Source organism: Vidua chalybeata, chromosome Z (assembly GCF_026979565.1).
Source record: "Vidua chalybeata isolate OUT-0048 chromosome Z, bVidCha1 merged haplotype, whole genome shotgun sequence".
Lineage (NCBI taxonomy): Eukaryota > Metazoa > Chordata > Aves > Passeriformes > Viduidae > Vidua > Vidua chalybeata.
The window spans coordinates 55,339,888-55,353,598 of record NC_071570.1 but is presented as its reverse complement, the minus strand read 5'-3'; positions in this window follow the sequence as shown (position 1 = coordinate 55,353,598).

Sequence of the window (13,711 nt, the reverse complement as noted above, 5' to 3'; positions counted from 1 at the left end):
AAAAAAAAAATAACAGCAGAGCTACTACCCAGGATTATGGAAGAGCAGGGTTTTGGCTTTCAAGGGTGTTTAGGTCCAGGCACCCAGTGGACTTGTGTACAAAGAAAGGCTGCTGAGTGATGTGGTGGCTGGAGGCTGTCTTGGGCACAGAGATCACAAAATGAGTTTTTGGTTCTCAGAGAAGTGAGGAGGCAGATCAGCATAACTGCCATCTTGGACTTTTGGAAGATAAACTGTAACCTTTCAGCTTTATATCAGAGCAGACTTTGTATAGTATGGAATATTCTTTTGGTCAGTTTTTGGGTCAGTTGTCTTGTTCATGTCCCCTCCCCTGGTTTGCCCAGCCCCATATGTCTGCAGAGCTTCTGTGTGTGACTACAGCTGGATGTGAGGACCTAAAGGCCACAGTTGTCCATCTGAAAACAGTCAAAGCTGCAGAAGGAACTTCATATAAGATGGCTCACCCAAGCAGGAATTTGAGATAAGCACAGGCAAGAGAAATTTACAACAGGAAGATGCTAATTTCAAGCCTGATGGAGGTGAGATTTGGTTAACTCAACCTAGTTAACACATCCAGACAAATCCCACTCTGGCAGACTGTGGGAAAGAAGGCAACTGCTCATACACGTGCCACCCCAAGGTACAGGAACACCAGTGACCAACCTATGGACACCTGGAACTCAGAGTGTATAAAGGTGGTTCCCCAGAAGAATGACTCCAAGATGCCCCCCACTGAGAGGCCCAGGGTTAATAAGCATCAGTGGGATAGTGCTGGAACTGTGTGTTGTGACTATTTTCTGCTTGATCTCTGTTAAAAAATATACAGTTAAAAAAAAAAAATCCTTATTACTGACTTCAGCATATGGTCTCATTTGCACCTTAATTAGGACAGAAGCGTCCCTTACTATTTGGATCATAATGACATGAAGCTATTGTGTGCAAGATGTCCAGCTGTTTTTGGGAAGGTGTGCTATGACTTGCTGAAGGAGCAAAGATAGCAGAAGCAGCCTGCTGGAGGGCAGGTTGGGCCAGGCTGCACTGTGGCTATAAAAGGGAGGGGGCATGTTGGCAGCAGCTGCCCCACCCAGCTCTTCTGGGCTTCTCTGGGGGCAGTTTTCCTTCAAAGCCAAGCCTGCAAAAATGCAGCTGTTGGTCTCCTCTGGCAGATGACTATTTGCTTGCATCTCTCGAGCAGGTGGGGATCATCTCTCTTGAAAGTAGGGTTGTAGGAGAAGAGTAACTAAAATCTGCAAAAGCAGTACAAGCTAGTTGCCAGCCTTTGGGGACACCAGGATAGGAGAACTGAGCCTTATGCTGCTGAAAGACCTATGTGGGCCTTGAAGAGGTTTAATGCGTATTTGAAACCTAAAGCTTAGGCTGACCAAAAGATTGTGCTGGATTTCTGTTAAGTAGTGAACACCCTGAAGAAGAAAGGGAAAAGAGGAAGAATTTAATCTCTGAAAATTTCCTGCCCTCCTCATCCTCTCCTCAATGCCAAGGCTTATGTTACTGTAAGGTGAATTTCTTGTGCCAGAATCATTCTTGAGTCAGTTTGTGTGCAGGAAAAGTGATGCAGATTGCCAGTTGGCTAGGCTTTGCTAACAGTACCCTGTGGTACTGTTCAGCTCAATAGCCTAGGAAGGAAGGGCAGTGTCTGCTGAGAAAGTGTGAGTGGCCAAGCCAACAGGAGGAAACTGGGACAGGTTTCTACCTGTATTTGTATTGAAACAGGAAGTAGTACCAGAACTGTACAAAAATTATGGCTATCACTGAGAACTACTGCTGGAGATTGCTTGATGTAGTTGTTTTAATAAGGTTCTTTTGGCAACCATGACTTCCTATAGGAGATACTGAGGAAGAAGGTTTTGGGAAAATATTTCTGCTCTGGTCTGTCTTTCATGCCTGCCTGTAAATTATTTTAACCCTTTGTAGATGCTAAACATCAAGAGGTGTTCTGTTTGCTCTGTTGTCTCATCCTTAAGGACAGAAGAAGTTGAATCTGCTGATGTATCTGGAGCAGCAACAGATGATTATCCTGTTCTCCTCACCACCAAGCAGGCTGCAGCCCTGCTGTCGCTTAAAGTAACTGGTGGCTACTCAGAAGTTTGAAGTATCCAGGGAATTAGGCCTAGAATGTTGACATATTTCACAAGAAAAGTAAATAGGACATTTTTTTTTCCTGAAAACTATGAGGAGACTGTGTCCTGCTAATGGAAGTTATCTCTGCCTACTGAAAGTTCAAGGCTGAGGCTGAAAAACCAAACGACAACACCATAGCTGTATGTGGGTTGTATTGCGAAGTTTCAGTAGCAGGGGGCTGTAGGGTGGTTTCTGTGAGTAGCTGCCAGAAGCTTCCTCCATGTCCAACAGTCAGTGCCAGCTGGCTTCAGGACAGACCCACTGGTGGCTGAGGCTGGCCAGTCAGTGACGGTAATAGCGCCTCTGAGATGACAAATTGATCGGGGGAGAAGCTTTTGTGCAGGAGCAATTGCAGCCAGGGAAGAACAAGTGAGAATATGTGGTAGAAACAGCTCTGCAGACATCAAGGTCAGAGGAGAAGGAGGGGGAGGAGCTACTCCAGCTACCAGAGCAGAGAGTCCTTCCCCTGCAGCCCCTGAGGCAGACCACAGTGAGACAGGATGTTCCCCTGCAGTCCATGGAAATCTGTGGTGGAGCAGAGATCCACCTTCAGCATGGGGAGAATCCCACACTGGAGCTGGTGGCTGCCCAAAGGAGGCTTTGACCCTGTGGAAGCCTGCACTGGAGCAGGACCTGTGGCCCAATGAAGAGAGGAGCCCATGCTGTAGCAGGTTTTCTGGCAGGACTTGTGACCCTGTGAAGGACCCAAGGTGGAGAGTTCATGAAGAACTGCAACCTGTGGAAGGGTTCATGTTGGAAAAGTTCATGGAAGACTGTCTCCCTTGGAAGGGATTCCTGCAATGGATCAGGGGAGGAGTGTGATCAGTTCTCCCCCTTTGGAGGAAAAGTGGCAGAGATGTGTGATGAACTGACCACAGGCCCTGTTCCCAGTCCCCCTGCACTGTAGGGTGAAGGAGGCAGAGAATGTGGTGGTGAAGCTGAGCCTGGGAAGATGGGAAGGATGGGGGTTTAAAGTACATTTTTTACCACTTGTACAGGCACAAAACTCACATTGCAGCTGAATTAGTTTTTGAATGGTGTTTCTTTTCTTTTTTAACAGATTTCCTGCTATGGGTGCTAAAATACTGTAATTTCAGTTGTGCTGCGATGTTGCCACTTAAAGTGAACATTTGAAATTTCTTATTATATGTACTTTGGAACAGAAATAATTATTTTTAAATAAAATATGCTTTATTGAGAGATATCATGAGGAATTTAATAAGTGCTTCAGAAAATGCTCCATTTAGTAGCAAAAAAATTTAGCTTAAAAAAAACCCCTCAAGCAAGCAACATGCACAAAAAACCCCCAACCCAGTTACTGATCTTGTGTTAAATATGTTAAACTACTGTAAATGTAGACACCCTAATAATGTTCAATAGATGTCTCATATAACTAGTCTACAAAAATGGTACATTTTTATTTAAGAACTGGCCTATAAATATTTTTTATTTACAAATTGTTGATATTATTGTTTTAAATTATACATTAGAGCATTTTTATATGATAGAGCACTTGAAACATACTGACAGAGTACAAATGACATCTGCATATTTCAAAATACAGAAAGGAAAAACAACCAATGTTTTTAACCAGAAAAACGCACTCAAATTTTTAAAAGCTGTCTTTCCATGACAGCAATATCTATTGTTCTGAGCCTTCAATATCTTTGGAAGTGTAATGTACGAGTGTGTAATGCAGAAATTAGCAGAGTAGCTATGGTTGGTGTGTAATGATGACAAGCTACGAACTGAGGTACTAGTGTGCAGATAAAACTGAATTAAAAATCAACCACATCTTTCATCATGGAACTAGAGCTGTGCAGTTATTCTTATTGATCTGGTTTAATATTAACATGAAGCTCAACAGCTTATGGATCTCTTTGGGATCCTTTCTTTGCATACCCTGAAAATGTAAGATTTTGCTAATGGGATAAGAATACATAAATGAAACTCAGGCACAGACAGGCCTAAGCCTCAGTGGTTTGGGCTGCTTTATTTGTTTTTAACTGTATCACTCAGTAAGTTTTGAATCTGTGTTTGTTAATTTTTCCCCTATTTGGGTCATGTACATGAACTATTTTCCTGACTTAAAAGAGAGAAAATGGATTTAGGGAAAAAAAGAAATTTACAGAAATGCTCTATTAAAGATGATTATAACAAGGAATTTAAAAGGTGTGCCTCAACTGAAAACCACAAAACATTACATTTCCTTTCATGTGAAGTTTGGTGTGACCTTCATTGTTGGAAGTAACAGGAAGTATTATTTCTGCAATGAATATACTACAGTTTCAGTAGTTGTGAAGCAGAAAGCTTACCATGAATAAATACAAATATAAACTGTCAGGTCACATTTCAGTGAGAGTTCATGTTAAGCAGTAATCTAAATGTAAGAGCTTATAATGAAATGAAATTTATAATATAAAGATCAAGCCTGCCTATGAGACCCTTTTAAGGAAATCTGTTGTACTGAAAAGATTACAATTTTGTTTCAATAGACAGTAACATAGTGCAACAAAACTAGTGCATTTCTGCTGGATAAATGTGATATAAATTAGGATCTGATTCAGCAGAAAAACTGCATCTGCTTCCATGTGGATGATTTTACCATACATGAAAAAACTAACTTTTTAAAAAGTATGCTGCTCTTAGATCAAAACAAAATAAAACAAAAAATAAATAGTCATTTGTCACAATGACTTTAACTTTAGAATACTCACGCGCTGAACTTTGTAGTTGCTGAAGTGCTTTAGTGATTTAAATTCAGACATTTCCTTCTAGCAGAGGTAAAATATTCTTGTGTGGACATCAATAACACTGTGCTTGTTTGCACCTTTCCTTCAGCAAGCACAGTGATATCACAGCAGTATGGCAGTGAGACATCACAGCCTGTGAATGAAGGTGCAGAGCTGAAGTGCAAAATCAGTTTGTATGGCAACTCAGCAGATCAGTTCTTGTACATGTGTCATGTGAAGATGCAAGGTTGTCTGGATCAACAGCTGTGAAGCTTTTAATGAAATGTGCTTAAGCTAAGATGGCTTATCAGAAACCACAAGTAGTCTTAGCATAGGCAAGAGATTGTAAGAACATTTCTTCTAATGAAATTTTGTGATTTTTTCAAATGTAGTATTCCCAAATATGCTTAATTCATATTAATAATGAAAACAGGTAAAGTTTTGAAAGTCACACTAGAAGAACATCCATGTTGCAGCAGACTGAATGTGTATTGAGCAGAGTAGTCTATCCCTGTCTGTGTTTACCATCAGATACCTAAGAAAGCGAGTGAGAAAAGGAAATAGTATACTAGTATTTCTCCAGGTAATCAACTCTCTCAGCATTAAATAGTTCAGGAATGTTCTCAGTCATAAGCAGTACTTATCAGTTTAATGACCTCACTGAATTTTATTTTTTCTTTGATTAAGTTGCCCGATTGCTTTGTGAATTGGCATGTACCTCTTTTAGACACTAGATTAATGGAGAGTCTTGCTGTTAATCTTTCTACGTGAGTTCAACATGTAAGCTCTCAAACAGAGCTTATCCAAAAGAGCTTATCCAGAGCTTATTCAAAACTTAGTTTTGGTTTGTTGGAGTTTTTTATTTTGTTTGGGATTTTTTTTTTATGTTAGGGGGTTGGGTATTTTTTGTTGTTGGCAGTTTTGTATTTTATTGGAATTTTTTTTTTGTCTTTTTGTTTTTGTTGGTTTGTGTTTTTAAAATCTTTTTCACATTTTCTGAAAATGTGCATTAGAACATGTAGGAAATGAGTGATATGGAAATAAATGTAGGAAATAAGTGATAATTCTGTGCAATAATTGCAGAACTTGAGAAGGTGATAATCAGAAATGCAAGATCATAAAATGCTACCCTTTAATTGGATAGTTTTGTTGGCTGGAAAACATCTCTCTCTCTGCTTGTCATTGTGCTGTTGTTTTTTGAAACATACCTTAGGCTGTCACTGAATAGCTTTAGCTGGTCATAGTCAAAGGGCCTGATTTCACACATGTCCCGGCTATTATGGCATTGCAGTGGTAAAGAAATTCAGAAACAGGTACAACATTTTTTGAATTGGCAGGTTTTGACTGCAGTCTTGATTGCCCTGACACATTAACTTTTCGTGATACATAGATCTGAATACTTTTTAATGTTTATTTTATGTTCTAGACTTTGTGGGTTTTTTTGTTGTTGGTTTGGTTTTTTGGTTTATGTGTGTGTTTTGGTGGTGGTTGTTGGTAGTTTTAATTGCTGTTCAGAATGTGTTGCAATATTTCACAATGCAAAGGAAAATAATCTGAAATGGACAATTGCTATCCTTTCCTACTTGGAATTCTTGTTTTGACACCTGGCATATTTTGTCTGCACACAGTTTCTAATTTTTCATTTCTGCTTACACCATGTATAGATTTGTCTCAAACTGTCATGTTTTGGAACTTTCAGTAATCAGTGAAGGTCTTGATTTCTGAGCAGCTAATAAATGAGAAAATGTAGTCTGTTCAGTTGCTTTCTAATTATATGCATCTCTATTTAAAAGTCCTCAAGGCAGAAATTTAAAATGTCAGTGTGACATCAGTTGTGATCTCTGAACACATTTTAAAAAAATATTAATGCTACAACATATGCACCACATTTCTAGGGAGTTAGATCTTTTTTGTAATGCTCACTCACTGTTTAGCCACAGGCTTTCAAAAATGAACTTTTATTCTGGACCTTTTTCTTTTTTCAATGTGTATTCTTGATTTAAGTCTTGAGAAAGCTTTTTAAATATATTTTTTATCATCTAACAAGTGTGCCCTCTATTTCCCTTTAAACAGCAATGTAAATTCTCACTGTAGCTAGAGAAAGTGCAATTAACTACCCTTATGCATATGTGTTTGTAGTTAATTCTAATTTGATTTTGTTCATTTTGTGATGCTATTTTCCCTTGGGCTTCCACTTCTATTTCTGTACTCATTTTAGCCTGTGTACTCATTGACACAAAGGCTTGTCTTGTCTTTACTTGCAGTGTAAAGTACCATGCTGCAGCATTAATATTTCAGAGGAAATACTGTCTTCTGACACTATACGTGCAAAATCTCAGTAATAAGAAACACAATACAAGGGTTTTGCCCACTGCCTTAATATCATAACTTAGAGTTTATGAACCGTTTACTACAACATTAGGCACATGAAAGCAAAATTCTGCAATCATAATATCTGGCTTCACTTAATGCAGTCTGCTAACAAACAGTAACTGGTTACTTCAAGTTTCTGGTTGTAAAACTCTAGAGAGCATCTAGTAATAATGTAGCTTCATAAATATTGTATTGGCTGCTTGCTTATTGTATGTTTGCCATTGACTATGTATGATCCTTCTGTGGATAATGCTTGTAGCAATCTGGCTGGTGATGGATAAAATTTGCAGGTGTATGCAAAATACTTGATTTAGAGCCTCCTGTCTTGAAGGGGAATATACACTTCATTGCAAGCTGTCCACACAGAAATGATGCACAGAGAAAAGCACTGCTGAGTTGACTTGGATAATGTCACTATTTCACAGACAAGCAAAATAAATAAAACAGCTCTTTCCTCCAATAACTTCTCCTGTAGAAAATCAGATGTTTTCTGTCACATATCTCCATATTTCTCATTAGGCAAATGCTGTAAGAATGTTTTTTTGAACATTCTTTAGCCAAAAAAATATTTATTTAAGTTCCTCTAAGCAAAGTCGTATCGCCTGTTTCAGACATAGTCAGGGTTGTTTTTTTTTTTTGTAGCAAACTGGGCTTCTATATTTCTCTGACACCTGAAACTTGCAGTTTAAATAATATCTTAAATTATGTGCCTGATAAAAGTACAGGTGTGGTTTTTTTTTTTTTTTTTTAATTTTTTAATTTTTTATTTATTTTTTTGATTGTGAGAGGAAGCATATATTAAAAAGTGACAAGAGACTTCTCGCTGGGCAGGAGGATGAATCGTACTTATAGGTGTTTTGACTGACTCAGAATATATGGTAGACATAATCTTTTCTGGTCTTTCTTTTCCTTGAGGCTAGGCTTGTCTGTTTTAAATTGTCGTGGGGTGTCTGCTGCTCTGTTACACCTCTCCGGCTGCAGTAGCTGGGTCGAGCTCCGGGAGCCCAGCAGAACTGAGGGAGCTCAGGCAGCGCTACCTTCAGGCTGGAAGAGCTGCTGGGACGCTCGGCCCCTCAGGACAAAGGTGGAGCCGAGCACAGGAATCCTTTACGGCGGTCATCCAGCTGGAGGAGTCCTTGGTGGCTGTCCTCCCCCGCTGGCTGTGCCACTGGATGGCAGCATTGGCTACGCCTTGGCACCGGCGGCACCGCGCCAAGCTCCGGTTCAGCCTCGTTAAACATCAGCCGGGTAAAAGATTGATAGCAATGCAAATGTGTTTATAACCACTAGAGATAGTCACCTTCCACCCCAATTAGCCTTTGAATTGATTTAGTGAGAAAAACATCTATTATGGAATAAAAGTCTTAGTGATTAGTGTTGCATTATTTCACTACATTTGAAATAGCTGTAGGTAAGAGGGTCTAACAGGCATAAATAAGCTTTAATATTATAACGTGCTTTTAGGCTACATCAGAAGCAAATTACAGGTCGATAGTGTGTTTTCTAAGTAAAATATAACTACAGATACAGTGGGTGTGCTGGGACTCTGTGGTGTCTGCAAAATCTAGCTTATAGAATTTTTCTTTTCATTGATTTATTTTTAAAATTGATTATTTCACTGATCACAAAAATGTGCATCTTTCTGCAAGCTAAAAAAAATTAATTAATGTTTTGAAGCTGTCTGATTTTTTCCCCCTATTTTTCCTTCTTCCCAAATACAGTTTGCTGCAAAGAACATGGAGTGAGAAGTGTGGTGATGATTCCTTTTCTGGAGTGTGAATCCTGGTGGTACATCAGGTACATCCTGACATCTGACTAGTTCTGCTAGGAAAGGACACAGGAAAGAAGAGAGTCCTTTGCTTCAGCTGAAATTATTACAAGGGGCTTGTATGGTTTAAGGCTTCTAATATAAAGACCTAATTTACATCACATTGAGTTTCAATTACATGTTGAAAATGTTATTTCTTTGAGAAGCAAAATTTCCCTGATATTTGATAATGCTGCACTATTTTTGCTGCTTTGCAGCTATGATGTAAATTAGATTCCTTGCTAAGGAGTACAGTGTGAAAAAACAGCCTTTGAAAACAGGACTGGATCTGTAGCTGGATGCTTTCTGATTCAGGTTCTGCACCTCCCCCTGCCCCCCTCCCCCCACTGTAAAATCTGTGCAATCTTTGCTTTCTATTTATGTATTCATTTGTGTTTATATAAAGGATGAAGCTTAATGAAGTCTGTGCAGTCACAGCAGGGTAAACCACTGTGAGATCAGATGTGGCCCTGTGCTGAGAGCAAGACCTTTGAGCGTTGTTATTCTCTTCATTGTTCCTCAATTCATTTTTATTTAGTATATAGCTTATATAGTTAACACCATACTTTCAAAATATACTGTTAACATCTTTACTTTTCGGGAAAAATTGTAAGTTGTGTTTTTTATGGCAATGGGAAAATACTTAGTCCCGCATGCTGGTTTAGAGGGCTCAAACCACAAAGACCACCTTCCTTCCACTCCCCACAGCAGCTATTGTGACTGTTTCAAAGCCTAGTCTGAAATTTACCTGAATTCTTAATGAATGCTTACATCCAGATGGCAGAATGTTTTTATTGATGCTGAACAAAGATTTTCTTGTTATAAAGTTTTAAATACATTTTATATGTTTGTATTTGTAGTTTGCTTTGAAACATTTAAACAAAGAGTACAGAGACAAAGAAACATTATAAAATAGGAGAGAAATATTAGCAATGTTTGCCAAGAATATCTTTGAATACACAACAGGACTGAAGGGCTTAAAATCTAGAATGCCCTATAAAAATTGGGAAAAAACCCAATCAAAGTAAATAATTCTACTTTTAGTTTCTTTTGTAACCCTGTTTTGGCTATCTACAAAACACTGCAGCACTGACGCCAGATAATACAATGATATCCCACTGAGTCATGGTGAAGAATGCTTGACAATCAAAAATCAGCTGGAAGCAAAATCTCCTGAAGGCAGCCTAGATCTGACGGGATTTGTCCTTATTTGTGTGTACATTAGTGAGAGATGTGCAAGCTTTTCACATAAATGGCATGCATGAAAACTACACTGGGATTTAAAACATATATTGTACATTCTGCAAAATATTTGCTCTTGCATATCTCCAGTTCTAAAGAAATAAGCAGTCTGATAAAAATAGGATGCAGGGAGGTAATATTGGGATTGATTTTTAATTTACACAAAAGTTATTGCAAATACATATCAGTGTCAATTAAAGCAGTTGCATTGCTTACAACATATAGGAAATCAGATTCCATAATTACATTTACCATAGCACTGCTTCCAAGGTTCAAAGGTCACTGACAATTAGCATATGATTTAAAATTAAATTGCACTAAATATTGTTTACTATAATTGCTTGAAAATTTGACAGGAAAATATGAATGCATAACTATAAAGAATATATTCTGGCAGCAAACCTCAGCTGTCTTTTTTTCCCTAAGGTTTTCCTTTTCAGATGTTTAATTTTGTCTTTGGTTCATAGAGAATAGTTTATGTTGCACCTAGGTAACCAGATAGTGCTTATTTACCATAAATACAAGACTTCATGCAATGTTTGTAGTAGTCTGGGAACATGACAGTATAGATAAGATTAATAAAAAGGCAAATGTAATAATCTGGAGCTGGTTAAACATTTCAGTGGACAGCAGCAAAAAAATCAGTTTGGTCATAACTGCAGGATAATACTTGTATTTTTTAGACTTTATGGTCTGAATTTTCACAACAGAATTTTTTTTAACTAAATTTCTTCTCCAATTGTGCTATATTTTTAGTGGTTAAAATATGTGTGTATGTGAGTTGAAAGTTTAGTGGATGCTTTTCCAAGGAAGAAAATATTAAAATGTGGAAGGCTTTTCTGCAAGGATATAATTTTTAAAGCAGGTATTATGATAGCAAAAAGTCGATTTGAAGAGACACTGCTTCAGTTTTCTCCATAGATACAATTTGAACATTTATAGAATGGTTTCTCTAGCACCTAATGACATGACACCAGGAGTATGACACTGAGGAACCTACCCTGACTGATCTTTGCCTTGTGCCCTGATTGGCAATCTCAGATGTGCTAAGATCTGCACAGCTAGCAGAATATGGGATCTCTAACCCTTTATATAGCTGTGGAAAAGAAGTGTAATAGACTTGGGCCTATTGTTGGAAGGCATTGCTAATGCTTCTTTAAATAAGGGCAAGCTGTCAGCTGTGTTTAGAGATGTGATGGTTTAGCCACTCATGGTCTGTGAAAATGTTGCTTGATGCTAATACTCTCTTTGATTATTGTCTCCTGTCTGAGAGACTGGGAGATGTTACAGTCTATGGTATTTCCCATGTGTTGCCTAAAGTTCCTTATGTCAAATGAAAAACAGGGATATGACTGGAAGTTAGTTAGTTTAAAATTAGCCTAAATAAAAAGCCAGTTTTCAGAAGATGGAGATCTACAGAAGAATGAAGTTTTCAGACTGAACAAAAGGCTGTAAAAGTTATATTGCATGTCCAAACTTTTGAGAGGGGCAGAAATGTCACAGAAAATGAAAACCTCAGATTTCTCTGAATGTTTTTTTCATTTGTAACAGGTGAGAATTTTATGACAGATGTGCAATGTTTTATGGATGCAAGATGTAAGAACACTCTAGTTAAAACTTAAAAATGCATAGGAATTTTCCATGTTATGGAACATAGGAAAACATGCCTTGAACTGAAGAAAAAGGCAACACAATATTGTCTGATTTAGAGTGCTACATGTTTCTAGGGGTATGCATAAGGAAAGTATTAGTGGATGCTATAAGAAGTGTTGGAATCTGTGACATTTAAATGATCCTGAGATACTAGAAAGTCTCTGTCTTTCAGCCCCGCTGCCAAAGAAGGAGTCGTAATTTGTCTGTGCTGGTTTTCAAGGTTGTTTATTTCTTCTTATCTAAAATATTTTCTCTCTGACCTGCAGCAGGTCTGTCTTGCAGGACAACGTGCGATGTCATGCTCAGTGGGGTGTTACAAACATTATATACTAGAAACTACGTGTCCTATATTTACAATAACATGCCAATATCTATCACCTATGTTGAACAGTGTGTCCCCAGTCTAAACCAATAGAAAAATGCCAACACCACAGTGAAACATGGAGGGCATGAAGAAGAAGAAAAAGGACAAGGCACCCCCACTTTCCTCCATCTTGCCCCCTTTGAACCCCTTATCTAGAATCCTAAAATTCTACTTTTGCACCCATGCCACACTAATTACTACTTATATCAAACACTCAGAGCTTGTAATTCATCCTGTAAGATTGAAAACTCTTTTCCATGGACAGAGATCAGAGACAGTGACTCTCGGGGTTCTGCACAGGGAGGCTCCTGACCCCCTGCCAGGGTCCCAGACCTTCCAGGGCAGCCAGAGGGATGCCCTGGATTCCCACATCTCCTCCTCCTTTTTGAGCCAAGAGCACTTCTCTGACAACTCTGTCTATGGTCTGCTGAATGCACTGAAGCAAGCACGGCACAAGCATCAGAAGAATTACAATACCCTATAAATATATACAACTGTTTTCAAAATTTCCTTCTACAACTGTGAAAGATAAAACAAATTGAACACACCATCCATGTAAGATTGAATTTTCCTTCAGGTGTGTTTTCTCTCATGATGCCTCTTCAAATTTATCACTCTTGTGTCCATGTGTCCGCAATAGATGTTCAATTGCTGCTTTGTTCTCATTTCACACTGTTAGCTAACAAATCATTCAATGCAAAAGAAACGGCATGGGCATCTTTACTCTGCCCACAACCTCTTTTGATCCAACTGTGCCAAGGCTCTTTTTGATGCCACCTGCTCTGAAAGCAGAACCATTCCAGTTTTCCACGCCTTTTTTCCATGTGTTAACATTTTCATTGTCACAATCTGGATCACTTCATTCATTAGATTTTTTTTCTTTTTGCTCTTTTATCAGTCATGCTGCGTGTTAACAAAAGATCTCCCAATGCTGCATGGGCTGTCCCTGGTGTCCATAGGGATAGCAAATCAAACTGTGTTCTTACAAACGAAAAAGATCTCCCGTGGCAATTATTTTGAAACCTGGTTGGATGGTTTGTTCGACATCTTAGCGTAAATACACCAAGATGATGCTTCTTTACAAATTCTGTGGTTTGGAGCAACTTCTATGATTTTATCTTTGTTTTGTGCCACTCCGAAGAGCCGAATTGTTATATAAAAATTCATTTTTGCCACAACTTTCCAGTTCTCAAGGCTCATAAGGAGCCACAGAAAGAAACCCCATCCAAACACCACCTCCATTCTCCAAATTGAGAATGCACTTTCAGAATTGTTGGAGGGGTGTCTTTTGGAATCAGCCATTTGTTCACTGGCAAATTCAAACATGTTGAAAAGGGCTTTTCTGGCCTTGAGTGTTTCAGACTGATGGTGTCAACCCTGATGTGCTGCTCAGAGTTTCAC